The sequence below is a fragment of the Cyanistes caeruleus genome, chromosome 1 (genome assembly GCF_971803275.1).
Source record: "Cyanistes caeruleus chromosome 1, bCyaCae1.hap1.1, whole genome shotgun sequence".
In the NCBI taxonomy this organism is placed as follows: Eukaryota; Metazoa; Chordata; class Aves; order Passeriformes; family Paridae; genus Cyanistes; species Cyanistes caeruleus.
Genome location: NC_141701.1, coordinates 66,058,213 through 66,085,030, shown reverse-complemented (window position 1 = coordinate 66,085,030; position 26,818 = coordinate 66,058,213). Strand labels below are relative to the sequence as shown.

At 39.5% G+C, this 26,818-nt stretch overlaps 1 long non-coding RNA gene across 2 annotated transcripts; it reads right to left on the bottom strand.

Moving 5' to 3' along the window:
• Positions 1 to 8,591: 8,591 nt before the first annotated feature.
• LOC111925349 (uncharacterized) lies at positions 8,592 to 24,549 on the bottom strand. Of its 2 annotated transcripts, none has more exons than XR_015288953.1 (4): positions 24,370 to 24,549; positions 23,597 to 23,734; positions 11,869 to 11,941; positions 8,592 to 9,787 (listed from the first exon to the last, which is right to left on the bottom strand). It is a non-coding gene; the product is annotated as an uncharacterized LOC111925349 (long non-coding RNA). The 2 variants fall into 2 exon arrangements; XR_015288952.1 differs by having other exon boundaries at positions 23,597 to 23,753; positions 24,370 to 24,442.
• Between the last annotated feature and the right edge of the window lie 2,269 nt (positions 24,550 to 26,818).

Below are 26,818 nucleotides of genomic sequence, written 5' to 3'. Positions count from 1 at the left end.
AAGAGGAGGCAAGACATGAAGATACACATTTAGGAAGGTTTTTTTGATGAATACCATTGCCTTTTTCTCCCCAGAGACCACAGATCCCATTATTCCCTTATAGGGAACAAAGGGGGAGACCCTCACCCAACCTGACATATTTAGAGCTCAGGGTGAAACCAAACTCTAGTTAAGTTCTGCAAAGTGCATAGCATCACAAAAAATACCTATATAAAATATCTACTAAATGTTAATTGCACCAAAAGGTTATTGTAATGAAAAGATTCATTTCCCTGAGAAATATTATGGAGGCACTTTATTTTTTTTCCTTTCTAAATCTAGTCATGTTTTTCTATTTCTTCCTTAAGAAATTTAGGTTCAGAACATCAGATTACTATCAGGAATCTAGCGTAAAACACCTTTTCTGTGCCCAAATAAAATGCTGCACCAGAGCAAGATCTGTATGTTGTAGAAAGCCCATTTCTAAATTCAAGATTAAGTGATTATTTCAGTTAATAACTGAGTTAAAAATTATTGTTCATGCATGCACCTACACATTCAGAATCAAATGTCTCCCAAATGACCTCAGAATGTCTGATGTTAGAAAAACTGGTTTTCTCTTCCTCTAAGTGTAAGTGTAGGGCTCACAAGATGCAGCTTGATAAAATATACTCAAATTTTGTATCAATAAAATTAAAAAAGGAATAATAAAAGGACAAGAAAGTAAGAAAATCCAGTTCTTTAAGAAAAACCATCCACAAACTCATGTACTTCAAAGGCTAATGAAAGATATGTTTGTCTTTATTAAATTAAATCAAAGTAATTCTGTTGTGAGCAACTTGAAAGGTTGAATGCTACAAAGTACAAGTGGAATATGATCATCAAGGTTACAGCATTTTATGCTGTGAAATAAGCTATAAAGTACATTGACATGAGACTCCATCCCTCCTTCACAGTCTCAGTAATCATAGAATAATTATATGAAGAAAAATTAATGTCAATCCTCATTTCTTTAGCCACTTGAAATAAAATTATAACAACTGGAGAAGGGGAAAACCACTCATGCATAAAAAATAAAAGAGAGGCTACAAGAATATATTTATTATGACAATGTTGGCAACAAGTATAAAATATTTTAGAGCTCTATGTTAATCTCCTATTCACAGAGAGAAGAAAAAATAGAAGACTTAATACTGAAGTCTCAAAAGGTAAAAAATGTTCCCACGTGTTTGCAAATTGGGACTGTCAGTGAGACGATCCAGAGAAACCAGCTGATGAAACAACGTGACCATAAACAGTCCCTAAAAGTCAGAGGGCAAAACAATTCCAATGTCTTGGCAATACAAATATACATTTTTGTGAAAATATCTTCCAATAAGAAACAAATCATGTATCTGAACCCTGGCAAAATCTTCACTGTGAACTTCCTTCTCTTGAAATTAATGGGAAGCAAGAGAGGTTGAATCTCCCATGGCAGCTGAGATGCATCCTTTTAATGGACAACTGCAAGGTACTCAAATTATTGGGGAAGAGGCTGCAGAAGAACTTATGTAAAACTGCATTTAAAATCTTTTTTTACAGAGACTTATAAATGATAAATAGCAGAGCAACAGTTATTTCTTTCACAGAGTGAAAAAAGAAAAATTCATCACTTGGGCTAAAATAAATTCTTCTCTACCAGAACATTGTACTTCTGGCATATTACCCAAATGCTGAAAGATGCCTGCCAGGTGCTCATTAGAGTTATTAATTTTCATGGAATTGAACATAAGAATGATCACTAAATGTATCTTTCATCTGATTAATTTCTACAACACCTGTTGCCATTATTAGAGACAGTAGTGTAAATCTCCAAACAGTGATGTTCAGGGAAAAAAAATCCCAACAATAAAAAACAAAGCAAAACAACTGAATTAGATGGCCAGCAGATATGAATAGCTTCCAGTGTGTCTTGAAGATCTCTGTTGTCCAAGCACTGATGTGCTGCCCAGGTAATGCAGTTTTCTAAGGAAGCTTTGAAGAGAAGATATCCTGCAGCAAGAATGTAAAGGGACTGGTTCTGATTTCACATTTGTGTGGGATCTAGAATAACTCTCTTGAACGCCATGGAGCATTGCATGTATAATTCTTCACTTTCTCAGTGTATTGGTGGGCCATTCCAAGGCTATGGTACTCTAAAGGAATTCTTCATCCTCAGCCACAAGCTTGTAAGCTTCATCCCCACAACTTCCTTCAAAATGGAAACATCACAGTCTTCATGGGTGAGCTTCCTGCAAGATCATCTTCTTCCTCTGATCACTTTCCTGGGACTCAACAAGTGCTTGAAAGCAAAAGCTAAGCTTGTGTAGGTCAGCATTGGCTCTCATTGCACTTTCTGTTTTAAAAGCCTTCAAAAGACACAGCTAAGAGGTTCACTGTATAAACTACAATTGAAATAGTTCTCACATCAAAAGAAATTGGAAAGCAAGAATTTCATTTTTGGCATATTTGTTGTTTTATATACACACGTGAGGTGCCTTTTACAAATGCTTCTAGACAGCGCCTAATATGTAACGCAGTCATACAAATTTCGAGCATAATTCTGCCTGAAGATTTGGGTAGAACTAGATGATAAATTCATATTTCAACCCCATCACCGTGTTTGGTTCAACTGAATGATCTTGACAGCTTTCTGCAGATTTAATTTCTTGAGCTCCCAGTTCTTCAGAGCAGAATAAAAATCATAAGGGATTCATTCCTCACCTGTGCTCACATCTTACCACCAGTGTAAATGCATGGTATGTTTACCTTTTAAGTGCAGAAATAAGCCTGCCTTATGTTTTAAACTAGCAAGAGAGCTGTAGGATGCAGTGGGGTACAAACTGTGAGAGATGCTCAGTCCTGTCAAGCACCCAAAAGCACTCAATCCTGTCAAACACTGTACATTTGACTTAGGCATAGATTTCTGCATTCTGCTGCTGTTGACTGGCAAAAAAAAAGAATTAATTACTCAAACAAGGAGCAAAATTTCAAGGCAGAAAATTTTTGACAAATAATTTCTGCATGTGAACCACTCCATCTCATCAGACAAAAGCAAAAAACAGCCTCTAAAATATATTCATAAAGCAATTGCCAACTCCGTGTGTCTGTGAAACACTGTTTTTAATGTTTACTTATATTGCTGGAGTAGCCATTGATTTTTCATGGAATACAGTAATTACATTCTACCCAAAAGTTTTAATGTTGCGCATCTTAATTATTTACAACATAATGTGTTTAATGGTGCACTGTATTACTTACTTTGGGTAATATATCTCAAACATTATGATACATCAAGCCAGGCAATAAAATTATTATGCAGAGAGAGATAGCTTTACACTTACCCTTCATTGCTGATGTCCCTACTTGTCTTCTAAGCCTGTGAGTAATTCCCCTCTTTAATTTAGTCAGCTGCCTGGAGGGTTTTCTAGAAAAGTTTCTGATGATCTCAAACTTAACTGAATATGAAATAGAAAGTACATGCCATTCAATTTAGGTTTAACATTTTATTACTGAGATGCTGGTCCTTTGATGGACCATCTTGCATTAGCAAACACCTAAAAAATATAAGCCTCCTGGCTAAAAAAAGAAATAAAAATTATAGATTCCACTAATATGATGGCCTAGCAGTTTCTTTTCTCCTTTGGTAATTTAAATTTGTCTTTCCTCTTTGGTAACCTAAATTTGTAGCTGGTATTGCAACGAATAAAAAAGAAAGAAAAAAAAAAAAAAGAAATATTTATTTCTAGTTAATATATAAGGTCTCTATAACGTGTTCCTACAGCAACAGGTGACAAGGTGCTATAGTACAGAAAGACCCCAAAATTTTAGAATATTCAAACAACAACATATTTAAGATTCAAGTTCAAGCTCCAAACTGAAAAGTCAGAGAGACAATGTTTCCTAGAAGTGCAGTTTTTAAAGCCATCAGAAAGGCTAAGTTTAAATCCTTAACATTCTAATAGAATGCCTTAATAGTCCACAAATGTAATGCCTGAAAGAAGAAATAGTGGGCTGAGGCCATTCTCAGCCTAGGAGACCTTTCCCGTCCTCACTAAATCTGTACTGCTCTGCACTCCATCTCATGCTACTCCAGTATTTCTCAGGCAAGTAGCACTCCCCAAGATGAGAGCTGTGTGCATGCATGGTGGTGGCAGCATGCCCAAAACATGAAGCATGCTCATGCATGTGTTTGGATATGAAGGAAGAATTTTTTGCGGCTGTTATCCCAGTTATCCCAGCTGTCCAAAGATGCCGGTCCTTACTGGAAGACATGGAAGCCACAGCGACAGTACATAGTGCCTACAGGAGCCTGGAGGGAATAGGACCATCACACAACAGGAAAGATAATAAGGGGCAATTTTAAGTAAATAATATATATTTTAAAGATATAGATAAAATTATATTTTATGTATAACAATTATAAAAAAAGTGGAAAAGAAAGAAATTCCTTTTCTGAAATAAAATGTTCCCCCGATCATACTCACAGGTTATGCAATTTATATACTTCAATTTCCCTTGGGCACAATCATGATTTAGTCCTAGAAATCAAAGGAAAGACAATTCCTCAAAGAGAGGAAAAATACCTGATATATCACTAGCTCTTTGGAAACCCTGACTGGCTTTCTTCAGTGTTTTAAGTCCAGCCATACATATTAGCCACCATCCAAAACCAGAACATCAAAATCCTGACCGAGTTACTGCTTCTGGAGAAGTTAAGGCATTAGATGATCACAGCAGAAAACTAAATCAAATAAGAAATGTATAGAAAAATACTTGTTCTCTAATAGGCATTAAATGGAAGAAACAGCAGATACATTCCTTAATATGTTTAAATCAACACCAAAAAACGCTCTGCATTCACTTAAAAATACCACTTCAAAATGGAAAGTAATATAAAACATTGACAGAGTTTCTCTGGGGTTTACTATAGACTGATGGTATTAATTCTCTTCTTTCTCTGCTGTTAAAAGAAGTAGAAGCTGCAATGTTATGCAAGCACAAATCATGCTGAAATACTTTCTAGAGGATGGATGTAACAGGTGACCCAGAGTGACATATGGTTGTATGAACAGAAGTAAGAACAGAACAGGGTACTTGTGTGAGCTACAGTGATGAAATATCTAATTTGTGTTAGTGGAGATCACTTTCCATGACTTCAGTGGGCTCGAGGCTGGGTTTGTGACAGAAAAATTATGGCAAGATGGACAGTGATTGTCTGCATACACTTCTATGTGTGTATGTGTGAAAAGGAGAGACGTGGGTGTGCAAACTCACACACTTTCTAAATCTCACAGGAGCTCCCAAGGGGCTCAGACAATTGGTGACCCCAACTTGTTCTACCACAGCTTTGCCTCCAATTTTTGCCTTATCTTTCCTCTTCCTCCCTGATGCAGAGAAGGAAAGGAGGTCATGGCATTCCTCACCTTCTACTTTGTCATCATATCCCAGCACCCAGTGCTGCTGAGGGGCAAGGCCAGAGGGGATCACAGAGACGGGTTACATGAACAGACAGTGGGAACAGCATTGCCTGCCACAGGAATTAGACAACTGCCTTGGGCTTAGTGCTTGAAGTGCTGAGTGAAAATGCTTGGAAGAACTACTCTGCTGCTAGACAAAACTGAATTTTGGCTATTTGGCTGGAAAGACTTAAAACACTCCTGCCTTAAACTGATATTAGCATAGGAAAAAGAAAAGAAAGTAGGTATGTTTTGGGGGGAAAGCAACATCAAATAGGGTATTGCTTTTTCAAGACAAGTAACAAATTCTGAGAGAAAAATTAAAAAGCCTTGAAAGGAATAGATAAAATACAAGACGACTGAATCAAAGGAGAATCACAAAGCTAGTAGACTGCCAGTGCAAGAATTCAATTATACTTGCCTTTCATATAGTTGCTAATTGCTAAGGATCTGTGTTGAAACAAAGCATGAAGCACTCTAATCTCAGATGTATAAATTCATGCTCTGATACACAAAACACCTCTGAAGAGAAAAGAGGGGGAAATTTCAAGAAAAGTTTAATGGGAAATACTTTTTCCTTATTGCAAGTTACGCTAAATACGACCTCTTAAAAGCAGACCCTGATTGACACGGTTAGATCTGCCCCCCTCCGAGGAGGCATGTGGCATTTGAAGCGTAAAGGTAAAAAAGACCCTGAACAGAGAAACATCCTAAGGTAGAAAAGGAAATTTCCCTACACTGTACAGCATAGCATGAAGGTTGTTAAGATACCTGTAAATCTGCCATGTACTTAATGTCCCAGCTCAGACAGAGCAATGACGCCACTGCCCTGACTCCTTCTCCACTCACCTCTCCACACACTAAAGTCTCTCTTCACTTAGCTGGTTGAGACCTCAAACTCCATGACACTGCCATAAAAACAGATACAAAGCTTGACTAAGACAAGTATTTTCCCAGAGGCAGTGGTAAACACACCAGTACAATCAGATTTGGGACAGGCTTGTTTAAATCCATGCTATTTCTTCCAAGCTTCAAGGCTGCCATTCCACGCCAATAAAGAAAGACGAAGCACTTCTTTATTTCTCATTAAGCATGCATTTTAGTTACTTAGGAGAACACAAAACCTACCCTGAGCAGCAACACTGCTAAGCCACCACAGCTAACTTTTCTCTTTCCCTTACAGAAGGAAAGTTGACAGCAGCTTCCAAGAGCTTCTGTGCAGAAAACTCATTCTCTGCTCTCCTGGGGCTGAGAAAGTTTGTTGAAATCTCTTTTTTTTTCTCCCTATGAATGTGTCTTCTAGTAGTGAGCTTGGGTGCTGGACTGGTTAGCAATTAAGATCTGACTTGTTAATGACAATTAATACCTGTTGTCTGCAGGTATTTCTAGTTTTTAATATCTTTTTCATTATGTCAGTGATAGAAATCTTGCTCTCACTGGCTGAATTCTTCAACCCTTACCCATCTACATCCATTTACCCAGTAGAACTTCTGAAATTTTCCTTGGGGTGCAAAAGCGATTGCATTTGCTTTGTGTCTTTGTAGGGCAGACAAGAATTTAAAAGGTTTAAGCAAAATTACAAGGGAAAATGTAATGGTTTTTGGAACTTTTAAAACAATTTACCTTTCATGCTTCATTCTAAGCTCATCTCAGAGACTACCCTTTCACAGTCAATCTGTCCCAGCCATCTCTCAATACACTGCAAACAAGATTAAGCTTTTGTTAGTGTCTCAAAGTCAATCAGGGTCATCTGCAGCAGGCAAGGATTGAAGGTGTTTTTTAACTTGTTCCTTATCCTTTGGTGATAAGGTTCATTCCTTTTCAACTACATTCCAAATTGGAGGAAATATTATTCTCTCAAACTTTGGAGAACTCTTCCTTGCCTTTAGAGCAATTGACTTTGAAAAATATTTTGTCTGTGGAACTTAACTTTGAAATATTTTCAGACGTTTAACTGCAGCAATGTATACACCTCATTTATAGCTATTTTACTACACACATCTATTCAGTTCTCAGCATTCAGGGATCAGCAAGGCAGCTTTCAGGAGATTGTTTCAGTTTCTTGATATTTTACTAATTTCTTTCATATTGCTGCTGTTTGTTTCTTTTTTCCTTAGTTTGGTTGGGGTGTTTATTTTAAAGGATTGTGGTTTGCCTTTTAGATATAGAGCTCCTCCACTGTGTTTGGTACATTCCTTGAGAAGCCTCATAAAGGAGATAACTGAAGCCTGCAAAGATAATGGTTTTCATTTCAAAAGGATGTTCAGCTGAAAAATATTTATTCCCCTTCTCTGAACAAATGTTCCAGGGATGAGACCTCATTGCAGAAGCACTTCATCTGTCAAGCCTTGAGAAGTTAGACAAAATGTTGATCACTCCTGTGCACCTGTGAGCACCAGCTAGAGACTCACTTCTTTCATCACACACACTTTTGCCATAGTGGCTTTTGTTCCCTGCTCAGTATCTCAGCTTATTTGCAGCTTTGTCAACACTTGGTCCAGGGCCAGTGAGATGTTACCGTACCAAACTGAAGAAGAAACATATCTCCTAGCATAGCATCAAGTTCAAAGTGGGGCAGCTAGAACACCCATTTCCAAGCTTCAAGTTATCTTAGTATTTCCTCCCTTGCTGCCCCTTTATGCATGGACATTAGTAAAGTGGTCATCCCACACACACCAAAGTGCAGGGACTGCCACTTTGGCATCAGGACAGAAAAGTTCAGTAAAAGAAATGAAGTTTTCATCCAGAGTCCTTCATGAGTGAAATCAAACTTAGGTGATTAAATGTCTGATAAAAGATCTGGTGTGCCCTCTGACCCTGCTAGGAGCTGCTCACTTGACACTCTGACTTATTCTCTTGGCTTTGGTTGGCCATAAAACAAAAGAAAGCTTTCAGTATATGAAAAATATTTTTACCATGATATTGCAACCTTAAGCTGAGGGCTCAGCTGCTAGACATAAAGAGCAAGAAGGAACCAAAGAAGCGTGACAGCAGAAAAATATTCTGTCTGCAAGAAAAAAATGGATGTTAAGGTTTATATCTTGGAAAAGAGTGAATGTTGGGTTTTGCTTTTCTGTTCACACACTGAAATTCTCATTCTTGAGAAGATGAAAGCCTTAAAAATGAACTCTTGCATGGTTTGTGAGAGCATTTATTCATTTGGAGACAACAAAAACTAAACATAAAATATACCAACCTTAAACTTATCCCATTCTCCCTTCAGGTGCAGTCCCAACACAATGTAATAACATAACTCATCACAGACACTCAGAACATGTGGGTTGAAATCCACTTATAAACAGGATCATAACTACATTCATGAAATTCTATGCCTGGCCATGTGGTTCTGAATGCCAGCAATAAAAGTTTAAATGTATAATCATGCTTTATCCCACAACAAACCACCAAGACAGAAATGACTCTTGCCACCTCTTTCTTAGGGCTAACTTCTGTCTTCAAATTGATTTTAACAGGACTGTGGGGTATAGCTGAGCAAAAATGCATGAACCCTCAGTGTTTCAGACAGATTTATAGATTACTGCTAACAAAGAGATAAGCATTGGTCTGCTAGGCCTAATCAGGTGCTGAGTAGTGACAGAATGCTGTTTACACCTTCCCATGTCTCATAAGAGTTTCCTGGAGCTTTTGTATCTGTTATCTTCTTTCTCTTGATTCCGTTTCCTCTTGTTTCCTCTGCCATTTTCAGCCACAAATTTTGCAACATCACATGTCAGGTTGTAGTAAGCAAAGATAAAATATAGATAAAATATATGTATGCATGCCCACACACAAGCATGCATAAACACAAGAAGTATATAAAGCTGCACAGGATAAAATGTGTTTCAAATGAAAACGTAACAAAGACTATATCTGTCATTCTCACTGTGTCACGCTCTTCACTCTATCTCCTGGAGATTTCTTCATTCTGTGATTCTTTTCTGAGCATACACATACATATTCATGCGTATATAGAATTAAACAGCAAGGTATTGGCAGCACATGGGAAAACTTGTGTCTGTGTAGGAGCACCAACTCTCTGCTTGCAGTTCTGCCTTGATGCAAAGCAAAGGCTGTTCATCTCTTGCACTGTTGCCAGATAGGATCTTCCAGAGACTAATTCTGGATGCTGGCAGAAAGATTTGTCAGGTTTTGCAATGTAGGAAACTGCTGACAGAACTGACAGAATTACTGCACTGCTGCTTCAGATCTCGGTTACTCCCTCCAAGGTCAGACGTCCACTTTGAAAGAATGAAAACATCCAAACAAATTCAGAGCCAGGCAAAGGCTTGAGCTAGTTCTCCTTCACCCATGCCAGTGGGACAGTAGGACTACTGCATATATAAAGAGGAATACAAAGTAGAAAGACAGAAGATCTGAGAAGACATTTTGGAACAAAGATGTTCTGAAACAAAGAAAACAACTAGTAAGCATTTTATCTTATGGTTACTTTTTGCTTGCTTTTTTTCTTGTTGCAGCAAGCAATTGTACCTGGTCCAAAACCAACCCTGCATGGGCAGAAGCCATTTGCAAACATCTCTCTGATGAGGCTGACTCCCATCAAGAGAATGTACTTCAAAAGTACACTACTTCTTTGGGTATCTATTACTATCACCAAGTTTTATATCATCTAGCACAAGGGGAGTCCATGGCTATGATGCTCCTTCACCTGGAATCTGAAACAATTAAAATGACTGCCTCAAATATTGACAGAGAGTGTTGCCAAAGAGAAATTTGATTAACTGCTCAGGGACATCCATCTTTACTCATTACTCGCTGAAATTGCCCTGTCAGTCAGAGCAGTACAAGCTTTTCATGTGGAAGATTTAGAAAAATCAGACTGAGCTGCAATCAAGAGACCTTCTCTGCTCAATTTACACTTGATATTATTTGCAAATCACTTCCTTCAAGTAACAAAACTACTGTCAGAGAAGAGGACAATGACAGGTTGCCAAACCTTTTTACTTCTCTTAATCACTTCAGCAGGAAAGAGGAATCTTGAGATATCCTGAAGTCATTTAACAATTAAAAAATGCTTCTAACCAACAATAAAACAAAACTCCAAACCAACCAAAAACCCCAAACTAAAACAAAAAACATATCAAACCAAAACTCTTCTTATTAGTGACCTTTCACAGAAAGAGTTATACCAAGCAATAATACCACTAAATGGTTATCTTGCCTCAGCATGCATTCATACCTGCTATAACAGAAAGAATTAAAACATTCTGGAATTGAATCCTTGTACCAAATTAAGTTCTTTTATGATTCTTCTGTGTAGAATAACTTAATATAATAAAACCATTCCTATAATATAATAAAACAGCCTTCACAATTACAGTGTTTTAAAAATGAGTGGGAAAAAGAAAGGTAGAGACAAAAACCTTTTTATTATCTTCTTTTTCTCACAGTTTCTTGAGCATATGACTAGCCTAATCCACTGTCTTTGCTAATTTTTTTGTGCTATGTCCATTGTCTGCAGAGCTTATGAACACAGCCCAGCTCCTCCATAGGGGAGTACTACTAATGCACTTCTTTACACAGTTCCCAGAGCACTGGAAATGTCACACACTATATGTAGACCTTTTATTTGAGCTGCAGAAAGTTGGCAGGGGTGGTTGGATTAAGGTTTTGCAGGGAGTTTCAGCAGCTGTTCTGTTTTAACCCCTGGAAGTTCCTGTTTAAATTCTCTGACTGGCTGCAGACCCCTGCAAGCACAGTGCTGTGAGGGAGAACTGAGTCTCACTGCTGTACACACAGGCACAGCTGGAGACAACTTTCCAAAACGCACTTCTGTAAAAGCCAGTTATGAGCATGAACCCATAAGAGGCAGAAAATTTATCTAAGTGGTTCTCTGTTAAATGCCTCATAGCATGATGCAGATGCAGTCTGTGGTTCCAAACACTGCTAGGCAGCACAGTTTAAGACATCAGAAACTTGTTTTGGCTGGTTGGTTACTAATAAAACCAGTAGCAGAGCTTTAGTGATATAATAATATTTTAGGAGGTTACCTGAAACATTAATAAAAGGAGAAGTCAAAGTGAAGCTTATATATGCTTTGGATATACCAATACTCAGTGCAGTCTGCATAAGAGCATTCAAAAATAGCATAATGGCATTTTTACAGATAAACTTCTTTAAAAAAAAAAATCTAGGTAATTCTTTGCTAGACTTCCTTTGGGTAGGTTTAAGTGCTTAAAATATCAAATGAGGCCAATTCTTAATGATGATTTTACAGAGAACAAGCAAACACCATCTGAGATTTAGGATTCTGTTCCCTCAGAAATGAATCCTAAATGAGCACTTTAAAATACTTAAAGGCTTACTTTTTCCCTTGACATTGCCTCTTTGCACAAAGACATGAGACAAATAGATACTGAAGAACAAATAAGGCTTTGAAACATGCAAACCTCACCTTGCTGCTACACTCTTGTAACATTCACAAAATGTCAAAAGGATCTTCTTGTCTTCCCATGTTATACAGCTGCCTTTGAAGAAAAAAAATGTAAGTTTAAGGATGCTAGTTGAAAGCAAAAACAGTCGAATTTTTGGTTTCTTCATTAGTAAAATAGTTACTTGCTGCGAAAGCCTACATGACAGATACATAAAGACAAAACATAAAGACATACCTTTCTTATCAAAGCTCTAAGTTCAGAATAATTTGGGATGTTCCACCACCCACCCTATTCCTTTGCTCCTACAAAGTGATTCAGAACATGCACTATTATAAATAAAGACAACATCCCTTAGGTTTTATACCCTTGTGATAAGCACCCAAACTTTGCCTGTCCTGGGAAAAACACAGTCTCTAAAGAGGCAGTGCAACCCTTTTTCTCAAACACAATGGCTAGGTAGAAGTCTGCAAAAAGAGCAGTGGAGGGCTTTCTCAGAGAAATCTACTGCAGCTCACCAGCAGAAATAGCTGACAGTCAGTCATACAGTACCTTGCCTTACAGAAATACCTCGAGTCTCCCTATTCTGATTAATTGACCATATATATTCATTGGAATCCAACTCAGCTGGCTGGGACTGATCCATATGACATTTAAAAGGTGGCAAGACACATGCTTCATCTAATGTTTCGAGTCAGCCTCAGGCTATGTGTGGTCCATAGGCTACTTTACCTTGCATTTGAAGTCAACAGAACTTTAATCAGCTGTAAAACAATGATCCTTCCATGAGCAAATACAGACTATTTGAAATCACAATTTCAAATTCAAATTTCAAAATTTCAAATTTCACAAGCAAGGTATTTTTGAGAACTGTTGAATTCCAATACCAAACAGCAAAACTATTCCAAAGTAGAAAAATAAGCTCTCCCACTTCTGGCACAAACTTTTGGATCTAGATACATAAAGGGAGCATCTACAGCTGGCTGTAGGTTGTGGCAGACTCGGAAAAACATAATCCCTGGAGACAGCAGCCTGAACGTGGGAAGTTAACAGAAGACTACCAGAGAGGAGTGGGAGGAAAGATATTGATCTCTGTCATCCTCCTCACCACAGCCTAACTTCTCTGGTGTGCAGCATGGCTTTAAGGCGCAATGAATTTTGAGGTAATTACAACAAATATACCAAAAAATATAGCAGAAGACATCCTGAGGGAGGGTGCCCAGTGTTTCTGCTTCTCCTAAAAGCTCCACAGGTTTAATGCTCGAAGACTCTTAAGTGTGAGCAGCTTCTCAATACACCTTTCTACTGCTATACTCCAGTTAACAGCTAGAAATCAAGACAAAGCAAGACAGAAATCTCTGAGGGCAGCATAGATTAGAACTGCATAACGAAGAAAAAGTCATTACTTTCCATTTCAAGAAACTGTGTGTATCTCTAACAACTTGTTAAGAAAAAATGGATGGATGGAAGAAGTGACCTTTAAGCTGAGCTAGCTAACATTTAAACAAGAAAAAAATACTCATTTTGGTTCTTACTCTCAGCTTATTTGCTTAATACACATTAAGTTAGTATCTCTCCATTTAAATGAGCAAGATCTGGGCTTTTCTCTACAAATATTCACATGAAGGTGAACAAAAGAAAAGCCAGCTAATTCCTCTCTTCTCTAAGAACACCAAGTCTCTCATTTAAGAAACCAGCTTGTGCACGTCACGAGTGACAGCAAACATTTATGAAAGCACCAGCACTCCTAGCTGCCAACGGACTAATGCAGCAGAGAGGCGAAATCAGAGTCCTGCATGGAGTGTGCAGGGCAGTAGGGCCCATGGCATGATTTACTGACATGGCACAGCAATGGCACTAGAAGAATGGAGTAGAACCTTCAAATGAGTTGGCCAGCTATGGGGGAAGCTTGAAACTACCTGGGTCTCCATGAGGAATTTGAGAAGATCTAGAGCAAACTGAAAAGCTTCCATCTGTCACCTGCTCTTTGTCCCTGAAAGGTACCTGTGCAGTGCAACATTTTTTGACTGACCAAATCTAGACAGTGAAATTAAAATTTCTGTAATTTTTTGAGTGATGGCAACTTTCCCATTGGAGAAAAAGAAAACATGACTTAATTGACAAAGTGGGGTTTTTTTCATAAAAAATATAGTCTTAGTCATAAGGATAAATCATAAATAAAAATCCAATGGATGATAAGAGGCCCTGAAGAGAAATCAGCATTCCAAAATACTCTTGATGATACTGACAAGTCATTTTCCTTTGTTTAGGTTATGCCTGGGAGCTCACAAAACTTTGTGGATCTAAGAAAGTTTCAGTACTTTCACTGTCCAGTCCAGCTTTCAATTCCCTGAGTCCTGACACCAGAATTAAATCAGAATCAAGAAACTGACAAGGTCATGACACAAACCACTCTGTCCTCTTAGCCTGCCTCCTGCACAGTTCAGAAATCCTGCAATGGCCGCAGAGTTCTTGGGTCACTTTTCTCACATGGAACTGATACATGGAGCAGCTTCTTGACTTACATACTGGCAACTGACTTCTCGGGCAGACCAATACCATCGGTCAAATGCTGATTTGCTGGTTTTCCAAAATAAAAGTTTTGAAACATCAGTTTCTGGAAAGTAATCATTTTGGATTGACTCAGAGCAAAAAATCCCCACAAGTTCTGAAATGTCAAAATTCCATTTCTTTAACAACATGCAGTAGCCTTGAAACTTGGCAGGAACAGGCTAGTTCATCATATCTCTACTTAATGGTGTCTGAAAAGAAACAACAAATCTACTGAGGGGGTATTTCTCTTGAATTTATGGCTGATCTCATTTCTGGACACAGCATTTGCATATAAGTTTGTGACCATTTTCTTTGCACACTGTCAAGACAAGTTATTTACACTGTACATAACTTTTATTGTTTGATGATGTCATCTCTAGAAAAAAAAAAATCTTTCTCCATTTTGTAATTTCACCAGCAGCTCCCATTAGGACATTCTCCATGATCAGATCAGATTCTCTTTCCCAAGAAGGTGTAGTAAAAATGCAAAATGATCAGCACAAAAGGCAACCAGTTATCTACTCACAGAAAAACTCAGGGGTTGTCAGGCAATCAACAAGAGCATGGTGGATGTCTTAAAGTAATAATATTTTTGATCTTGTATAATTGTACAGAGCTGATAAAGGCAGTCCTGGGACTTTTTCACAACAGGGAGATTGTAAAGCGAATTTTAATTTAATTTACTGCTGGAGGAGTTTTATGTACCAGGGAAAATTCATCCCAGAGAGGTTTTTAGAAGTTAAAGGTAAAAAAAAAAAAAAATCTGTATATGCATAAACCTGAAGTTTTCAGGCAGAAACAACAGGATTTAGAACCATGACTGTCAGATGCAGCAAAGCAACCCATAAAACTTGATTCTATTGCTTCTGCCACCACAGGTAGGTACACAGGATAGGGATTTGGTGTAAAGCATGCAGGAAAGGGCTGTGTTACCCTACATGCACACCCCAAATAAGGGTCTGTTCAGAGTGAACACTAGCTTAGCTTTCTGTAAACTTGGGGAGAGCTAAAGCAGTTAAATGTCTTAGTCAATGATGCAATATTATTTTCTTTCTCCCTCCTGATTTCTGGTTCTGATGTTTCCTGGCTCACATTTAACATGTCCTCAACTAATCAAAACTTCATTAAGACGTCAAGGAGACAGGTAGAGCCAGAAATTTCAAGGGAGAGCATTTTTGCCTATAAATGATTTAAAATCCACTCATTATGAAGAAGTAAGCACAGGACTGTCACAATGAATCCATCTCTCTTAACACAGGACGATTATCCATTATATTTGGAAACATCTCAGTAGCACTGAAGAGGAGACCCAAGGGGACTAAGACTGGAGTATGACTTAATGCTTTTTAATTGCTAAGGCAACAAAGGCTAAATATTTTTGCTTTCCTACCAGGAAAAAAACAGTAAGCCAGCTACAGGAGAAAAAGTAAACAAAGCATAACTACAGAGAAATTGGAAAATCACAGGTATTTTTTTGCTACCAAAAATGGAGAAGACAAAACTTATGAAACTATGGGAAAAAAAAGTAAAAAATTGCATTTTGCAGAAGCAACTCATGCTGAAGTAATTTACGAAATAAACTGGGACACCAGAAACTAGGATTGTCATTAATCATTACTTAATTTTCCTGTAAGTTTCCAAAGCTTAAGAAGTTTTCAAAAGCAGATATCCATCTGAACAGTGTGCAGAGTGGGATCTGTGACTCTAGACTAACAAGTGCCCTGCCCTGTCTGTGCGCATAAAATTCTGAGCACAAATGGTATATGGGTGTGCACATGCATGTACACACACATGTACCACACAGGACCATTTGTGTATCTGCTTTAAGATCAGGGTCTGTAGACACTGGTGAAGAAGACAGTTTTGAAAAGCAGATGTCTGCTGGATGTGACAAAAAGGAAAGCAACAGAGTAGGTTTGACTGCCTATTTTTGGCTTTGGAAGTTGCATATAGTCAGTGCTACTCAAAAGTGGCTAACGTAGATTTATTTAAATCAACTGTTACACAAAAATAATGTCTAGAAATGAACACTACACAGTCCTCTGGTAAGTCTTACACCTGCCCCATTTTAGAGGTTTAGATTCGCCAATCTGAGTTTCCCGGACAATGCACCAAATAATGTGGTGGGTTTTAGCGCTACCGAAAATCACCAGGGTACTTACTCCTTGCTGTGAGATATGGATTAGGAGAAGGGAAAAACAGGCTTAAAAGGAATAAAGAAACTTTATTAACAGGACTACAAGAATAAGAAACCAGAATAAAACCTCCAGTAACCCTTCCTGACAACGTAGATACAAAATCTGGAACGTTAGAACAGTACCATAAAGTACCAAAAGACAATGTTTTTTTAATCTGTCTTTGTAGGGACAGGAGTTTTCTCTTGCAATGCCATGGAGACCTCTCCACAAGAAACAGTTCTCTTGTAGCTTTTCATTTCTATGAATAGCAGCTGCCCAGACAAAAATTCTGCCATCATGACATTTTCTCCCATTTTCACAGCCCTCCTAGAGGTGTGTCCATGGGCCATGGACTCATGGGTTATTATTTTAAGGATGTTATTCAAAGTCAAAGATTCTCTCCATCTGTCTTTGTGATCATCTCTGGGAACAGAGATTTTCTTCTTCTCTCCCTGGGAACAAAGGGTCTTCATCAACCCTCATCTCTCCGTTCAAGCTTCTCATGGGATCACAGCTACTCCACTGTCTGCTTAGCTTCATCAATGGATGTCTCTAGTTTATAGTCTCAGATCTATAGTTTGAATACGTCATCCCCCCATACTTTCATGAATTAAAGGAGATATTCTACTATATCATTGTCCATCTCCATGGTAATACCAAAAGAATATTTCAACTCCATTTGGCATCACCTCATCTCTCTTCCATCTGAGGCTTGACTCCTTCTTTTACTGACCTTGATGATGTTTCACGTTGTCTCTTTACCTGTCGATCACCCCATCTTTTTCTCAACCTGGAGAGAGAATTGAGGTTTGCAGGTCTCATCTGTGTAGTGAAAGGGTGAGATCTTGCCCAGGCCCGTAGATGCTCATGTGATCTCTGCCAGGGGCAGCGGCTGGAGCTGTTTATGCTGGATGATTTTTTGGTGGCTGCACTGGGATGTCAGCAGCCAGGCCAGAACTCAGGGGCAGCCCGCCACGGGCCGATGGTTCCCCCTCCCCCTGCTCGGCAGTTTCTGGTGAAACAACAGCTGCAGAATTTCAGCCGAGTCGAGGGCCAGCAAGGCCCAGTAGCGCCGCTGTAAAAGGTTCGGTGGGTTCCCTGGGAAGAGCTTGGCCACCCTGGGAAGGGGCCCCAGCTACCAGAACGGGACCTGGAGGGTTTCCTGGGAGGGCCCAGAGCCGCAGCAGAGCCTGGCCTGGGGTCCCCCGCAGTCTCCATCCCCTGCCCAGGAGCTGCTGGGGTCCTGCGCAGCAGTCCCCAGAGGCCACACAGGCCCGGGTGAGCAGGGCCGGCCCCATCAAAGCCGCACTACCTTTCAAGGCCAGAAACAAAGAAAAAAGAGTTCCCGGGCTTGGGTTTTTAAAAGGTGGTATTCACAGAGGTGGGTCTAATCTTCAGTGGTGCAAAATGCTGTCAGTTCTCAGAACTGGCCTGTCTCAGGCACAGAGGAAGCTCCCAACAGCTTCTCTCAGAGAAGTCACTTTCGTGGGTGTTTCCCACTTCTTCCCCTAAATACCAAACCACCACAATCAGTTTACCTGAGTTCCTTCAAGAGAGAACAACTTTCTTTATCCTTTTTTCCTTTTGGAATCGCATACTACTGAGATCAGAGTTCCCTCCAATCAGAAAACTTGTCAAATAAAAAGATAGGGCCTACAAATACATTTAATCACTTAGCTATTACTAAATATTGTTTCAGAGGGAAACAGACTCAGACTAAGCTCAGCATGTCTCCTGAACATAACAACCTCCACATGCTGGTTTTGTCTGGGATAGAGTTAATTTTCATCAGAGTGGCTGGAACGGGGCTGTGTTCTGGATTTGTGTTGAACACAGGGTTGATAATACAGAGATGTTTTTGTTATTACTGAGCAGGGTTCACACAGGGCCAAGGCCTTTGCTGCTTTTTGTGCTGCCACGCTGGCAAGAGGGCTGGGGATGCGTGAGAGGTTGGAGGGGACACAGCCAGGACAGCTGACCCCAACTGACCAACAGGATATTCCAGACCATATGAAATCATGTTCAGTATGTACAGTGAGGGAAAAAGGGAGAAGAATGGGGAAGGGGACATTTGGAGTGATGGAGTTTGTCTTCCCAAGTCACTGTTATGCGTGAGGGGGTCCTGCTCTCCAGGAGATGGCTGAACCTGCCCATGGGGTGCAGTGAATGAATTCCTTGTTTCACTTTGCTTGTAATGTGCAGCTTTTTCTCTCTGTTCAACTGTCATAATCTCAACCCAGGAGTTCTTTTGCTTTTACTCTTCCAATTCTTTCCAAAAACCTGCTGGTTGGGTAGCAAGAGAGCAGCTGTGTGGGGCTTGGCTGCTGCCTGGGGTGAAATCATGACAAATCCCTCATTTTAAAGAAGGGTCTGAAGTAGGCTGACATCCCATTGTGCAGCACTAGCACCAAGTGAAGTTTGGGAAGGTGCTTCCGCTCTAACCCCTGATTTTTTTACTACTTCTGTGCTGCGCAAACAGCGGCCTGTGAAACAAAGAATTTAGAAAGAGAACATGATTACTGAAGTTGGTTTAAACTCACTGTTCATTTTGACAGAATAAGCATGAACCTGCCATGCTCAGGGACACTGCTTTCCCCTACTATTACTATTTTTTTTTCTCTCAAACTTTAATTTATTCTCTTATTCACTGTCATAACTTTACTCAAAAGAGTGGGATATGCATGTATGCAGCAAGTCCTAGACTTGTCCTTAAAGGACAGAATAACTAGCAAGGAAAAGAGAGGGAAAGGAAAAGTGAGATTTCGTCTATTTTGTTGCCATAGGGAAAGAGTTTGCCATACACTAACTGAACCACTGTAGTAATGCCAATTCCTTTCTGATAAGGAATGTCAAAGCCATGGAACAAAATGCAGATGAATGTGTAAAAAGATCAGAGCCTGAGCAGTCCTGAAGAGCTGCAGCTGGGATTTTTTTCAACTGGTCAGGGAACACATGCTCACTGGCAGCCAGTCAAGGTGGCCTCAGGGAGCCACTGAAGCTCCCAGCCTTGAGTGTCAAGTTTATTTACAAAAACAACATTTTAGTACTCACTGCCTTCTTAAAATAGTTCAAAATGGGCCCAACATTTCCCATGAAGTTCTCTCTTCAAGAAAAGGCCAGTGTTCACTGTAGCTTTCTGTAAAAGTCTGCTTATTCTCCACCTTATGTTAATTTAAGCATGATGTAGATACACTGATGTCTACATAGGTACTTGTGATAAAACTCAAGCACACAAGTTCAAAAACAGACCAAAATTATTTTTTATAACCTATAGGGCACCTGTAACATACCTTTTAAAAAAATACATAGCTTCTCAATTATGATGCACCATGATGAATGAAGTCTGCTGTGCTGTCACCTCAGTTTGAATGCAAAGTGCAAGCCAAACCCCAACACAAAGCAAGAGTAAAACTCTTCAGAAGCAAGACAAACACCAGCTAAGAGTTTTTCATAATGCCTATTTTAAAGTAACCAAAAAGCAATGAAGAATAGTCTACTCCATCTTCAACGTCTAACCCCAGAGTTGCACATACTAAACTGACTTGGAACTTCTTCACTATGCCCCCACAGTTCTAAACAACACTTTAGAATTTAAACATTTTTTGGCTGAACTTTATGAAGACTATGAAAAGGCCATGAAAAATATGACCTGCTATTAGCATTTTGCAGAGCTGAATTAAAACAAACAAAGAAACAAACAAACAACCCTCTCCCTCCCAAAAAAAAACAAACAAAATACAAAACTTCATCCTTACCATCCTAACATTTCCCAAGCTTAAGGGGCCAGAAGTGCTAGAGGGGATTTAGAGGCAGTGCAAAGGAGAGAAATTATCCCCATGAGTGGTTCCCCCAGGGCACCCATTCTAGCTAATGGAAGGAAGGAGCATAAGCCAGGCTCCAGGGAACAGCCAGGAAAGCTCCTCAGGTCCAGAGTGGTGAAAGAGCTGAAGAGCATGACAAGATGGGAGTGAGTGCTGAACCTAAGGGTGCTGAGAAGAGGCAGAGAGCAAAAGTGGAGAAGAAGTAGAGCAATGTTTATATTCAGTGAATGACACAGGCACAAGGATGTGCACAATTTTCAAATATACTCTTCCAATTTCCATTGCATTCCTTAATAATATACTTGTCCCAGTTGGTTCCAATTTCAGCCTTAGTCAGCAAACCCTTGACAACACAAAACATATGCTTGTTTTGGATTAATACCAGAAACATATGATGGCAACATACTAATCCAACAAGTTGCTATTAAAATCAGTACTTCACGCGGAAAAACCTATATTACCGATTTTTTCTACTCCTTCAGGAATTAATTTTCCATTGTTCTCTAACTCTCCATAGCCATTTTTACAAAGTCACTTTATTTATCCAAAAAACAACAGATTCTAGAAAAAATGAAGGGTACTTCTGGTCCAGTTTCCTCCCTTGGTCTTCCCTCCACAGTCATGACTGCTCCCTGTATTGTTGCCATCAGTTTTTAGTCTGAATCTAGCTCTAGAATGCATTCAGAGACAATATTTCTACCACTTCTTTTATTCATTCAGTAGATCCCACTGCTAGCAATGCCATGCACTTTTGACTGCAGTCCTATGAACTGCGCATAAATCTCACATTAGTACCTGCATATCTTGAACAACTGCGAGAGGAGGTTTTCCCATTCTGCTCTGTTCCTCCCCTAATGAAATTAAGTCTTCCTTGCATAGAAAAATACCTGGCTCGGTATTAATCTCCCTCACAACTACATTTTGGATTACATGCAGAACATAATGAATTGAATTCAACATAGATATTGGAGGGCACATCTCTTCAGCCAGCTGGCCTTTCGGCTCTGTGAGAACTCACCTGGAGAAGGTACATTAAATATACCCTTTATTCTATCAGCAGTTTAACTTCTGCTAACAGCACAAAGCTATTTATGTATTGCAGTCATAAACTCTGTCTGAGCTATCTGAAACACTGCTCGAGCCTTTCTCAGATCCCTGAGCCTTTGAAAGCATTTCTTACCTAAATATCTTCCTAGTTAGTGCAATTTATTACTCTTAGAATTGTTTGGACTCACTGTGTCTACTTCTATTTCTACAACTTCTAGTTGAAATACAATTGTTCATATTTATAATGTGTACTCATTGTTTTAGCACGAACAACATGTACTTCTTTACCTTTACTTCCACTTCTAACCATTGGTGGTTAGTGGTTGTTCCATTTGCATAACATTCCAAATAATGAAATCTCCTGAGGTTTTATTTCTGTAAGGCTTAGTATTGAGCTAAAAGACATAATACAGGATTTTCATTTCTTCTAACTATTGACAGTAATACTGTATATTTTTTTCCCACAGACAAAATTTTATAGCTCTAGGGACTATCTCAGGGTGACAATTACATGATATTAAAAGTATCCATTTAAATCTGTCTCAAGAGCAGTCAAATGTAAATGACAATTTATTTTTTTTAATATTAACTTTTTCAGAATAATAATACTTGGTAGTCTAACCAACTTTAATTAACAGTTCATTATGATGGAAACTTTTTACTTATGGAGAGGCACTGTGTGTATAATATGCCTGTTTTTTTCCATAATTAGTGTAGGTGAAAGACAGCTTGGGGAATCTATCTTTGTATGATACATGAATTTCAATTTGATTTTATAAACAGTCTCTTTTCTTAAACCTTTCTCTGCATTCTGTGTGCTATACAGCATATTTTGGAGAAGGGAAGAAGTGTGTAGGAAGATCTGTCTCAAAACAGGCTGATTATTAAAGATTATCACTACCTGAACCAATGCTGCCTGGGGAGAACAAAGATGAGCAATATCCTTGATAAAGCTGTTTTCCCCTAACTTATCTGGAGGAAGCTAAAAGATTTCACAGAAGCAGAACAAAGGCTCAGGTGTCAGGTTCAGAGACCACAGAGCTTAAGAGTTGGGGCTGGAGGGAAGGGGAGTGGGGGGAGGCCAATACTTGAACAAACTATGGAAAGTTGAGTACCACGGGGAAAAACAGAGAAGTGACTGTTTGGCTGCACCATCAGGTAAGAAAAAAACTGTCAGCAGACATTCAAAAGTGCAATTCAGTCAAGAAGCCACACCAAAGGGAATCTGAATCCTGTAAAATTTATGCCTAATGTCAGTTACTCTTTCCCAGCAAAAAGGAGGCTGGGGCAGCATTTTTTATTGCTTCATGCATAACTGCACAGTGCTTGCAGTAGCTTGGGAAAGCTACATGGTTTGGAATTTTCATAAAACTTCTTTTTGTCTCCTTTTCCATGTTGTATTGAATTCTGGAGCTGTGGGATAAACTGCTGTCTGCACTGGGCTGGGGGTACACCAAGGCAGCTGTATCATCAATCGATTGGCTTTTATAGACAGTGAACAGAGGGCACTGTGCTTAAGTATTAAGCCAGGAAACCTGGGAAAAGAGAATAGTAGGGTTTATCTAGGCGTGAAGCAGCAAACATCCTCATCTGGTGTGCCAAGGCCCACCAGGACTTGCCTGGTCCCTGCACCCCTGGGAATGTTCAGTTGGAGCACTTTCCTCTGGGAAATGGCTGAATAGCAAAGCTATTCAGCAGCGACTAGGATATAACCCCAATAAACTTATTTAATAGTAAAGTAAAAAATTTGCCTCTAGCAGTTCAATTTCTGAACTTGTAATTTCCTCAAAATGTCATTAAACTGTTATAAAGGCAGTATTTTAAGAGGCAGAAGTGAAGGAATAGAAAGCCATTCAGAGATTTCAATTTTTTTTACAAATATATATTAAGTAATTACCAGTAAGATCCAGGTGCTTAAACCCAGGCATGAATCTCAGGAATCAGTGGGGAACATACCTCAGCAAGAACTGAACTTCAGCCCTCTATCTGCAGCACAAATTGCTCAGGGCTATTTTTCCAGGACTAGCAGTGAACCCACAGCATTGAAACACGGGGAGTGGCACCAGGGTGAGCATTCCCACCTGCAGGCTACGAACACCATGACCGCGAACAGCTGTGGCACGAAGAACCTTCCTTGAGGATTTCACACTTACAGTTCTGACAGGCAGTAGAAACACTTAATCACAGTACTTTTCCAATAAGCATCTGGGCAATGTGGAGCATAGAGTGTATCTCATGCAGGGAAGCAGTAAATGTTTCTCACTGTCACATGCTTAGTGGCAATCCATAACCTAAAACACAGCATAAACACTGAGGAAACAATGGTAACAGCAAGCAAGCCAATAGGTCTCTTCATTCCCAACAATCAGGATGAAGTGTTCATAGCTCTGACCTTTAAGGTCCCCAAATAGTTATTTTAATTAACTTAAGTTTTTCCATTTCATCACATTTCCAAAATATAGGGTGTCCTAGATCTTTCCGTTGCCTCTTGTAAAGCTTCTAGGAGTACTGCAGGGGTCAAAAGGTACGTCCACATGACACAACCCTAAAACTCCCAAAACTGGGCAGGTATCAGGTGGAATACCAACTGCTTAAGCACTGTCCCACAACCACTTGCTGTTGAGTCCAGTGGAAATTACTCAGGTCAGCCTGCATGAGATTCCACAGCATAGGAACATCATCCCCTGTTCCAGCCACACAGATATTTAATTCCTACTATAAAGATGTAAGTGCAGTGACAGCAGGATGACCAGTCTCATTAAAACAACCAAACCAAAAAAAGTCCCCTACTTTTACATTAGGTCAAAACTCCGAGTTCTCCAAACCTACAAGGGAGCATACTTAAATAAGCATTTCAAAGAAAAATTAGCAATCATAATTAGTGCCCAGTTAGGACAGATAACTCCCAGGGAGACAAAATCTCTGCCTTTTCACAACCTAAGTAAAAAACTGCCAGTTGCAGAGGGTACAAGTTACAACCCGTTTGTCTCAGCTGGCTCAAGTTCTGCCAGAAAAACAGCATCATCCCAAGAGTTCTGGTGCCATACACAGCTGAATCAAATACAGTGAATGACCCATGATGTAAACAAAACAGGCCACTTACCCCTCCCTCTCCAAAGACTTTTTATACCATGAGAAACAAAGAATCTGTTGGAGGGACCTGTCACCCGCTCCCATAATAGGCTGTGGATGCAGCAGTTCTGGCTGAAGGAAACCGTGAAGCTCTTCCAGGGCGTAAGTTGTGGCAGGTTTTGCACAAGAATAGGCATCTGAAAAGCTGAGGAAAAAGAAACCAAACATCTTAAAAGTCCATCCTAAATTTCATTATGGCCAGGAAGATGTATTCCAAAGCAGAACTAATTTTCTGGATTGTAGTGCATTTAAAGAAAATACAGCCCAGCTTTTTTAACGACAACAGATTTCTTTTCTTCACACTTTTATTAACTTGGCATTTTACTTCACTGAAATGCTATAGGTCCTCCACATAAAAATGTGTCTCACAAATGTAATTTTCAACTCAAAATCCTTCAAAATTAGAGTAAACATTTGTCTCCACTTTTCATAACATGTTCATCTATACCATAACTGGTATACAACTACTTAAAAATCTCAAGTTGCAGTCCACAAACAGAAGTATTTGACACACAATGCTAATCTCTCACCAGTCTACTCTTCTGTCCTTCTGTGAGAATAACAGGTTGCCCATCTTCAGGCTGCAACAACAATTTGGCCAAGGAACAGCAAGTCTTCAATCGGCCAAGGAACAACAGGTCTTCAGGATCTCTCTGAATAAGCCTTGCTCCTTTATAGCAGTCCCTATACTCATTGCTTTACCCTTCGCTGAACTTACACCAATATTCGGATTTTAAATTAAAATTTTCTGATGAAGTCACAGCCTTGGGAAACACACAGACAGTTGCCTTGGGATTGTGGGGTAGTAGGGGTCATTCTGCAACTATTACAAAAGTGTTCTCAGAGCAGCATCTAAAATGGCTCCTGTTGGTACTTTGTGTGCCACAGAGCAATACAAGTCAAAGACAACAAATACTCCATATAATCTGGGTTGTCTCCAAAGACTTTACTATGACTTTTGGTAGGCAAATGCTAGTGCTGGTGGAATGCTGCACTCAGCATAGAAATGCTGCAAGAAGAAGCTTTATGCAAGCAAGAGCAGTGCCACCAGGAGACAGGCAGACCTGAAAATAAACTACTAATGTTGTGTAGAAGAGGATGGGCAGCAAGCCTGAGCTCCCAGTAGGTCTACTGAAGTCACAAAAAGCCATTTCAGACAACAGATTACTCTCTGTATCGCAAACAAAAAACGTGCTTCCCCATTTGGAATCACCATTTTCTGTTCTCCTAGTTTGCTCCAGCACTTACCCAGGCACAGAGGAGCTGTAGAGGATGCAATGAGCCTATGTTCCTCTGTTCCTTTAAAAGGAGTAGGTATAATAATTTCCCTCACTGCTATAATGTTTTGTTGAAGATAAGTTAATCACTTCCCACCCTTCTCACAGTTTCTCTAAAAGCCATTTCTCCTTTCCTAAAATTTCCTCTAAGCATTAAGAAAGCATGCCTTGGAAAAGACTGGAGAGCAGCTGCTACTGAGTTGCAGCAAGGCATCCACCATAGAACTTCATCATGCAGAAACAAATCTGGGACAAATCTTCTAACTTATAAGCTTCTTTAAAAAGGAAGTTCTAAAAGAAAAAGCTGAGTGGGATCTATTTGATTCTCAGTACTGTAAGACATTTAAAATTACATTTAAAATACTTATTCCCAAATTCCTTGGTTCACTGAACTTACAAAGAATAATAATTTAAAAAATCTTTTAGCCAAGTTCTGTCAGCAGCACGAGGCACCAGTTTTAGATATCTGGGGGCTCCTCTTATTATGTGAGCAGTCATGGTTTGAGTCCCATGCAGACGTCTGAAGAGACATAACTACTTTCATTAAGAGTCTTTATTCACAATAGTCCTTCAATTAAAAGGGAATAAAGCAGAAACATTTCTTTGAGTGGAAACAAAATAATCTTGGGAAAGTGATAAATCAACTATATCTTCTAGGTAAGGCATTCCCCTCCCCAGTATTTCTCGGCAATGCATCTAAGTTCAGCATTTTTCTCACAGCTGTGGGTGACTATTGAGCCAATGTTTCAGAGCTGGCATGAGCCATATCCCTCATTCTCTGCTGTCACAGTTGCAGTTTGCTGTTCAGGTTCAGCTCTGGGCATGAGGAGATGAATGGCTCTGAAGACACTACTTAAAGCTCTCTCAGCTGCCATGCACATGCTTTTATTTGCTGAGAAGTAGAGGAGTCCCTCACTGGAGGCCACCTCTTAACTCAATCACAGCCTTCCAGAACTTCAGCACAAG